The sequence below is a fragment of the Plutella xylostella genome, chromosome 21 (genome assembly GCF_932276165.1).
Source record: "Plutella xylostella chromosome 21, ilPluXylo3.1, whole genome shotgun sequence".
Lineage (NCBI taxonomy): Eukaryota > Metazoa > Arthropoda > Insecta > Lepidoptera > Plutellidae > Plutella > Plutella xylostella.
The window spans coordinates 8,704,917-8,715,030 of NC_064001.1; positions in this window are offsets into that span (position 1 = coordinate 8,704,917).

Here is a 10,114-nt window from a genome sequence, read left to right on the forward strand (position 1 = left end):
GAAGCCAGAGGTATTATATGTTATTTTAAGTGTTTTAGGTATGTACAATAAAGTTATACTACTACTACTGGCAAGTAAGACATGCAACCCACCCACCTTTCGTTGTACATTTGTATATAATAGTCACTGGATATGGATAGGCCACGAGCCTTATCGCCGTTATGGAATGAGAACAATGTTGTCAGGGTACGTGGAGTCTAGATGTGTAGATTTCCTCTCGATATTTTCCTTCACCGTAAGAGGAAGTGGTATCAACTGTACTTACATCCTTTTTAATTATTATACATAAATTATGTAATTGGTGCAATGTAGGATGATCTCTCTTCATGCTCCATCCTTTAAAGTGTACTCTGTACATAGCTAAAACATTAGAAACGTTACACGGAACCCTCAAAGTAATTATTTTCTATGACTGCATGAATGTCGTCTACTCTGCGTCGCAGTAAACTCGCCCAGTTTATTTGTTATGAGTACTGTAAAGCTTCTGAAATATTATTACAGCCTTAGAGACGAGCTGGATAATTGTGTGCTATATTTATACGTTTTACAGATACTGTCTGAGGACCCTATTTATATTATTTGGCACTTATCATTAAGCAACAGTTACTAGTTGAATAATATTATGTTCAGTAATGAGTCAATAAAAATAGACACGTTAAGTAAAAGAACATTTTGTTCTAGGTGGAAAGTAATATGGTTTTATATTGTTATTGTTAGTAAACATTGATTCTGGATATGCTGTTGTAGCTGAAAACTAAAAGTTTTAAGGCAAAATTATTATATTTCTGGAGATACATACTAAAATTATGTTTATGATCTAAGTAGTTATATCTATGTACTAATTACTTTTCTCTTATGTCTACTAGAGCTAGTGGAGAAGGGCGTTTTGCCAAATAGTTTGATTTACTGTGACGACAGGCGCCACTAGCAACGCTGGGCCAGGCGTTGGAAATAGAAGCGGTGTACAGTCAGTGCACTGTACAGTGGGGTTCACTAAACGTTGCTATAAAGTGATATTAAACACTCCCAAGCAATGAAAAAGTCCAGCTAGCTTCAGTGATCGTAACTGATCTAGATGGGTGACCAATTTCAAGTGGTGGTTTTCTGGGCGCTTCCGTGCTTCGGATTTCACTTTAAGCCGTGGGTCCCGGTTGCTGTTTCGGCAGCAGTCGGAAAGCCTAGTCAGCGGCCTTCAGGCAGCTTGAAAACATCTGACGCAGTTGGGTTGCCCACTTACCCGACAACTCTCTCAGCACAAGCTTGCTTGTGTTGGAGTCCACCAACCCGCACTGGGCCCGCTTGTGATGATGATGATGGATGCGAAGGCTGCGTTTTTGATGAAGCAGGAGGAGAATCATTTAAAATGAAATTGTATTGTAAGCGCTGGGGGTGGATATGACGTATTTATATGTATATTTCTCTAACTGTACCTATTTTAAACTTAATCTTTGTTGTACTTCGCACACTATTAAATAGGTATTAAACCAGAGATAAATAGAAAAACTAAGACATCTCATTAATTAATGAATAGCCAAGAACTGTCATGTTGTTTGGACTGAGCGTTGGTCTTCCTTTAATTATTATAACTTCTTCTCAAACATATAAATACCCATTCAGTGCTTTCTTAATAAACGGTATTAAAATACATAATGGCTTAATAAAGAAAACTTTTGGTTAAATATGTAAGTAATGTCAATAAATCAGCGAATACCAGTGAACACCTTTGTTGTTTAACTATGAGGTGGATATAAACTTTGGCTGGTATTCAAATCTTTTGTTATTTCATTTATCTAAGTGTTACACCTATGAAGAAATATATTTATTTTTGTTTCATAAAAGAATGTGTAGAATGTGCGCTTGATTCCGTACCATTTCTGCCCTACTCTGGAATCGAACCCAGCACTTTGCCCTCTTCGAACTAATAAAGCTATTGATAGTTCGAACAATAATAAAATGACCAGTTTCTATAACGTACCAATAAACCCTGAACTGGTCTATACTAGGGCGCCACCTTGCCCGCTATACAGGGTCCTAGGCTACACCATTTTTAGAAATAACACATTCTTATATTACGGACCTACCTAAGTTTATGTTTTTTTCTACTCTTTATAGAAGTACTTCTACCTGTAATAAAATAACGGACTATCAAAAGAAAAAGAAGGATCGAATCAGAAGAAAATTCGACAGAGAATTAAGTTAAATTAACATAGCTTTTAAACTACACTCACTGGCGAATAAGTTCCATTACAAAATGTCGACATCAAAGAACCCCAATTTTTTCAAACATTTCATTTAAAGTTTTAATACAATATTGATGTTTTTATATAATAATATTGCAGACGGCGTCATCAAGCTAGCTTTTTCCGTTTAGGAGTAATTTGGTCCTACGACACTGGAACTTTTGTTTATACAAATATCTGGCCCCGGCCGTCAATCGAACGTAGGACCTTCGACATAGCAGTCAGATTCACCTACCAAATGAACGTTAGGTACTTACAAACATTTCAGGATTATTGGTACCAGGGCTACATACTCCTTCAAGACGTAGACAAGGAGTTTACTACCATAAATCTCCACATTTAGCCCAATCTGCGGAGTCCCGGCGTCCGACCCGGCGACCCTGTTCCCGAGACCGCAGAGCGTTCACCCTGTGAGCTCACTGGACCAAAATAAAAGTTCATGTGTTTATATCAATTGATTTTGTTTATGGTACATTTTCGCGCTAACAGCTAGACGGCCTACTTGCTGCGTCTGAAAACTTTTTGGTGTTAGATGAGTCATGCTGAAAAGAAAAGCTTTTTTTTAAGCACTCTAAATTTCAGTTCCTTTTTGTTTCAGTTTCATAAATAAGTACCTAATCTTCTGAATGTCTTAAAATACGCTGCTGTCTGGATCTGGTCTGCTTGTAATGATTGTATATTCGTATTGTACAAGTGTACTATTTCGCCCGGGCTAATCATATCATTTCAATTTAGAGAGGGGCCTCATGATATCACTGACAAAGTACATTAATTATCACAATTAGATCTATTTACCGCTTCCAGACCGCTTTTAGCCAACAGACAACATATTTAATCACTATCATGAAACAGGTGAAGGTACTTATATTTCTGAAATTCAAGTCACTTACTGTTTCCCGTTAAGCAAACTATAGCTAAAACCTCTTCATAATAAGAAGCTATATGTATAAGTACACTTTGATTGATTCTTGTCAAGCAAACCTTCAATGTTATAAAAGATGAATAACTTGGTTTGTGAGTTTAACATGGTACAAAAGTGTATTGCAACTTGTTTGCTGACTGTATCTCTACTTCAGGTTAGCGACCTGATTTTCAGCAGACTGCTAGACGCTGAGTACCTATCTTTGATCGATCTGTTAGACGATCTATTAACACGTACAATGTATCAGGAAATAGTTTCAGAAATCTTGTTTGACTGGTAATGGGTATAGACAATCATCAAAATATGTGATAGTTACACATCAAGAATCTAGATGTGCAGCAGTACGTAATGAAATTTATTATTTCTAAACAAGTTATTGGTATAGGCACATGCCGGGATTCGAACCCACGGCCTCACAATTGAGAGCCGAGACCTTATCCGTTACCCCACCACAACTCCGGCTAAAGTATAACTACTGTGTCAAATATACTTCAATGGTTATTTTATTTCACACGTCAATTCAATGAGTCCTTCAATTAATTTGACTACGAGTTCGACTATAAAATTTAACATATTTTAACAGGCACAATCCACGCTAAGCGCCTAACGCAATAAAACTTTGACACATAAAAATATTAATATAATTCAATGCAATAAAGACAAATGGTTACGAACTAAATCTTTTTAGGGACCAAGCTGCAGCGGCCAAAGGGTAAATTATTATTTTATTATACAAGGTCCAGTCTATAGTTTAAATTAGTTAGATATTTCGTATAGGCACTTCCAAGTACTAGTTATGAATTATGAAGGGATTACAGGGATTATATATATACAATTTTACTGCTTCTGACTCTGTTGTTCTTAACCTTGTAGCATAAGATTTTTGCAACGTGCTTACATTTCCTGCCTGCACATCAACACAGTTTCATCAAAATCTGTTCAGTTATTTTTTCATGAAAGTTCAACAAACACTCTCAAACTTTTACATTTAAGTATAACATATATATTTTTATCATGGATTTAATGAACTTGTTTAGTGTGGCTGAGGAGTGACTTTGCGGTTTCAATAATGAAATAATTACATACTTAATGTCATACATTTACTATCTACATGTATAGGTATGTAGTACCTACTTTAAAATTATTTTGTGAAGCTGAAATAAAATTGATCGTATTCCCATAAGATTCGAGGCTAGACAACACTACATCTAAAACTACTGAGCACTTTGAAAGAATAACATTATCGGTGTAGCAGAAATAAATAACACCAGTAAACCTTGGATAAGGATAAGTTTACGTAAATTTAGTTTTAAACCGAGTTGTTTACACAAAACGCACGCAAACCCATCACGAGCTTACATTGTACTATCGAGAAACTCAGCTAATCATACTACCCTCTTCTATTCCCTTGAAAATAAAAGGGAATTTCCAATCTCATAATTATTTTTTTCCCTGAAGGTACCTTTGGTAAGAGTAGTTACTAAGTCAGATGAGAAATAAATTCTACGTTACGTTTTACGTTAGCTTTTATGTCTGAAGAAAAATAACTATCTATGTTTCGTATTATATACTAGTAACGTACTATGTAGGTCCAGTTGTTTTTTTTGACAGGTTTCTAGTTTTTATGAATTTCAGTTCGGCCTCCCCGATAGTATTAGACATTGGTACTTAGCAAAAATGGTAAAGTTTGTATGTATATAAAAAGTTTGCAGTCGTTGTTCTATCATTTAACACAGTTGATCTAGAATTCTAGATTATAAATCTCAATTGATACGCAGCGATGAAGCTGAGTAACCTGTCTGATGGTATAAATTGGCTAATGGACCCATTTTGCAAATTAATGTTCATTTTTAAAGCAATTGCAATAGTAGGCACTTGTGCAATTCGAAGAGCTTTCATATAAATATCTTATCTATCACTCGTGATTATAAATCGTCATTCGATTCGATAGAAAAATATATTTAAGTAGGTACTTAAGTATCATATTTTTAACAATCAATAGGAAAATATTTCTTACACAGAGAGACATCAAATATTATTCGTGGAACATATTAAAGAAACAACTAAGCCATCTAGGTACTTACGTACCTGCCTATTTAATTATGTTATGTATGACTTTATGTCCTAGGAGTTATAGTTGACTTAGCTTGGCTCTACCTATGTACATGAAATGAAACTAGGCCAAATTTTAAAAGGAACCGTTTTTCATGGGATACTTATAATTATTGTAAGTACAGTGGCCTGCGCCTAAAAGTATGCAGGCACGGTCCGCACAGTGATGCCATCTAGTATAAACCTTGTAACTACAACGTATTGGACGTGTGTTTTGATGAGTGCATGTTGTTGTTCTATAAGAGAGTGTTTGAGCAGTACGATATGGTTTATATTCGCTGTTTTTACTACTGTGTATATTAGGTAGTTAATTTCATACAATTTCGTCATAGTCACTGTGGCGTAGTTGTTAAGGCGTGGCGCGGCGGTGCCGCATGAGTTACCTATTACGAATTTGTTGATACTTACTTCGCATCCTGTTATTGTTTTTTGTGACTTTAAAGATCATATGATAGAAGTGTCCTTTACTTTCTTTTTTAATTTTTAAATTCGATTAAGGGTTTGTTATTATTTAAAACCAAATTTAAAAAAAAGTTTTTATTAAAATATTAAAACATGAATATTACTTAGTTGACTTTAATTAACATGCTTGAGTTAAATATAAATACTAACTATAATCGAACCACAATTACTCTGCTACAAAATAAAAACTACTAAAAAAATGTTTAGATTGAAATACTGATTAATATAATATTTATTGAAATTGACAACTATGAGATTAACATTTAGACTATGTTCTTTTCCATATTTGAAAATGTCACGGTGAATGACAAAACGTAGCATATAAAAACAAGTCAGTTAGGTTTTTCACAATCTTTACCACCCTTCCGCCTGTGCAATTAACAATTTACTACACATGACAATAATATTGTATACTTATTGAGTTACCTAATCAATAATTTGAGTATGGCCGATTTATAACTTGTGCAGAGATAACATGGTTCATATATACTTATATAGTTAAGTGAAGTGAATCAACATGTTACATATTGTAACAATAACATCACTCACTTTCTATAACCAAACGAAACCCAACGAACTTAACGCAAAATAAAGTAAATAGGAGAATAAATAGAAGAATAATAATAATTAAATGCTTAATAGCGAGTTGCTGCACCCTCCTGGTTCATGACTTCTTGCAGCCGTCTCGACATGCCTGTCACCATATTCCAGCACATATCACGGCCGCGATATGACTCCCACGTTGACGTCACTAGTTTTTCTAAGTTTATCTTAGTTCTTACTTCGGATGGGTCCCAGTTAAGCACCATTTGGCCCCACAAATTTTCAATGGGATTGATATCGGGGCTTTTAGAGGGCCAGTCAATAATAGTAATATTTGATTGTGTCCTTAACCAGTCACGAACAACTTGAGCACGGTGAACTGCACAGTTATCATGCACGAAGTAAATGTGATGTGGTTCAGGATACACATTGCGCACCGAGGGTAACATTACATCTCGTAACAATTCTAAATATTTGAGACCAGTCATACGGCCCCCTACTTCAACCAACTCGCCGGGACCCATCGAGGACATCCAGCCCCAGTAGCCGAGAGTAATCCTGCCGCTGGTTCTGCATGGAAGCGTGTTAACTTCATTGTAACGTGTTCCTGTTGTTCTCCACAAAAAAATTCTACCATCTTTGTCTGATTTAAAACATTTTTCGTCAGTAAATATGACTATGTTATCCTGCCAGTTAAAATTTAAATATTGGCGAGCGAATTCTATTCTTGCTTGACGATGGGCTGGTGATAGCGCTATTTTCTTCGCTGGTCGATAACAATGAATGCCGCCTGCATGCAGATGTCGGCGCACCACATCCATGGATACTCCATGCTGAAGGGCAGTCGCACGAGTCGTGGCAAATGGATTTGCTGTATGAGCTGCTATAATATCTCGGTGGCGGGCATTAGCTTCGGTATACGTGATAGATTTCCGACCACGTTTTAAATTATCTATCTCCCCTGTAGAAGCATACCGCCTTATCCATAATTGGACGGTTTTCCTCTGTAAAATAAACATAAATTAAGCATAAAGACTTTAATTATTTTCGCCTACTGTGTCATTAGAAGTCACAGAATAGTATTTGGATGATTAAAACATTGGACATACCGTTATTAGCAATCGGCGAGCTATCTCACTAATGCTCACATTTTCTTCATGCAAAACAATGATCCTTGCCTTCATAATCACCGTTAAATGATGCATTGCGAAACAAAATAAAATTTCAAAGCTGATTGTTAATCAATAACACTTGATAGGGATCAATAATCAACAATAGTTAGTAGCAGTCAGGTGCAATGTAGCGGACGACTAACTAAAACTTCTTCTTTTTATTTATTGAGTTGTCATAAGATTGAGGGTAGAACTATACAATATATTATATGTGATCATGACTCCCAACGCTTCTTTGAGACAATACAACACTTACGTTCCACTCAACGTTTTATAAATCGCTTTGGCTACTAAATATTACTTATCGGTGCTTACTACTGATATCAAGAATGTTAAAAGGCATTTAAAAATAAAAACTAATAGTTTTACTATTTAGTGGAGGACTTGAACCCAGGGACCTTATGCCGCCGCATCAATTGATGAATGCTTAACCAATCAGACTATCACCGACCATGATTGCGTTGTCTAAATATGCTATCAGTTATTATTACCACCACCGCCCCGCAACTTATATTTACAAGCTGGTTACTAGATGGCATTACTGTTTGCAATTCGCCTGATTACTTTTAGGCGCAGGCCACCGTACATTAGCGATGCGCGATTATAAATGATACTACATTAATTATTCGATTATTACAATCATTCGATTATTCGATTATCATTTTAGAGTATTACTAATCATTTACCACTACTTTTGTATCGCTACTTATTCGTCGCTACTTTTTCATTTACTATTTATTCATCGCTACTTTTGCATTTACTAATCATTTACCACTACTTTTGTATCGCTACTTCTATTCTATTCTATTCTATTCTCTGTGGGGGTGTAAGTACCTGCACCTGGCTCTCTCGAGTGGAACCTTTGTGCATATCCCCAAGGTCTAAACTGCCTTCCTAAGCTTGGACCATTTCCCACCACGCTGGTCCACTGCGGGTTGGTGGGTTCACATATCTAGATGTGCTAGATCTAGATATGCAGGTTTCCTCACGATGTTTTCCTTCACCGTAAGAGCGATGGTATACATTGTACTTAAGTTAAAAGAACTCATTGGTACATGTCAGCGCCGGGATTCGAACCCGCATCTCTTGATTGAGAAGCGGGCGCTCACCCGACTGAGCTACCACCGCTCTCGCTACTTATTCATCGCTACTTTTTCATTTACTACTTATTCATCGCTACTTTTGCATTTACTGCTAATCATTTACCACTACTTTTGTATCGCTACTTATTCGTCGCTACGTCGTACTGTTCTCTTTTGAAGTTGGTGCCATATTTCTTCAGATTAACTACTTTGTCACCGCACCAATATCAAAAAAGAACAGTACCTGCTTAGGTATATTTATACTGTGACCTAGGATTGGTCTAAACCTTAAATTATTTCTTACGTTTTAGTGGTTTTTTGAAGTCGGTTTTTATTTAATTTTAATTATTTACATGTAACATCATTGATTCAGTATACCTACTGTGCCAAATTATGGTAGGAAAGTTGTTTTTAGGAATAGATGAATGAACTAACTAAGTACTTACCGGTATAAACCATGCTTATTTTGACATTTTGTAAATAGTCCGATTAAAAAAACTAAATCAATAGTAGGTAATTACATAGGTATATTATATTTATAAAGAAAAAAACTAGGTAATTAATATATAATATAACACTGCTAAAAACATCCCTTAGGTACCTAGGTACTTTCACAGATTTATAATGGTTTAAAAACCAAACTAGTTGTTATTCGATATTCCCACCCCTAGTAGTGTCCGTTAGACACCCCGTCTTAGCGGCGCCCTGGTAGATGGCGCCATAGCTGACCGTCGCCGGCGCGTCTGTGTTCAACTCGCCGCGCCCGCGCCCCTTTCATACGTCTTACTCATCATTACATTGTTGCAAATAATCGAATCGGTCATCCACCGCTACTTTTGCATTTACGAATACAAGTAGCGGTCAAGTTAGAATCGATAATCGAAGTAGTGGTGCTTATTCGATTATTGCAATAAGTATATCGCTACTTTGATATTCGATTATGGAGAGTAGCGGTAGTGGTGTATTCGATTATTGATATAAGTGATAATCGCGCATCGCTACCGTACATATACTGTTAAAACAGAGACTTCTTTAAATTAATAAAGCGCATATTATTGTATTTATTAACACATTTGTAGCAATTTTAAAATGTTTAACTTATTTCCGCAGGCCAGTGTAGTGGTTGCAGACAGAAGGATCATATCAGATGGTGGTGTCTCTCCACTTGGCAGGCATCACAAGAAACCTCGCTTTGAACCTCGCACCTATACCAAAGGCCAAGTTCGAGGAATCGATGCTACGTGTTTACACTTAGACTAACAATATACAGACAAGATGGTGTGTGGAGCGGTGGTAGCTTAGTCGGGTAAGCGCCCGACCGCTTCTCACGTAAGAGATTCGGGTTCGAATCCCGGCGCTGACATGTACCAATGAGTTCTTTTAACTTAAGTACAAAGTATACCATCGCTCTTACGGTGAAGGAAAACATCGTGAGGAAACCTGCATATCTAGATTTAGCACATCTAGATATGTAAACTCACCAACCCGCAGTGGACCAGCGTGGTGGGAAAATGGTCCAAGCTTAGGAAGGCAGTTTAGACCTTGGGGATATGCACAAAGGTTCCACTCGAGAGAGCCAGG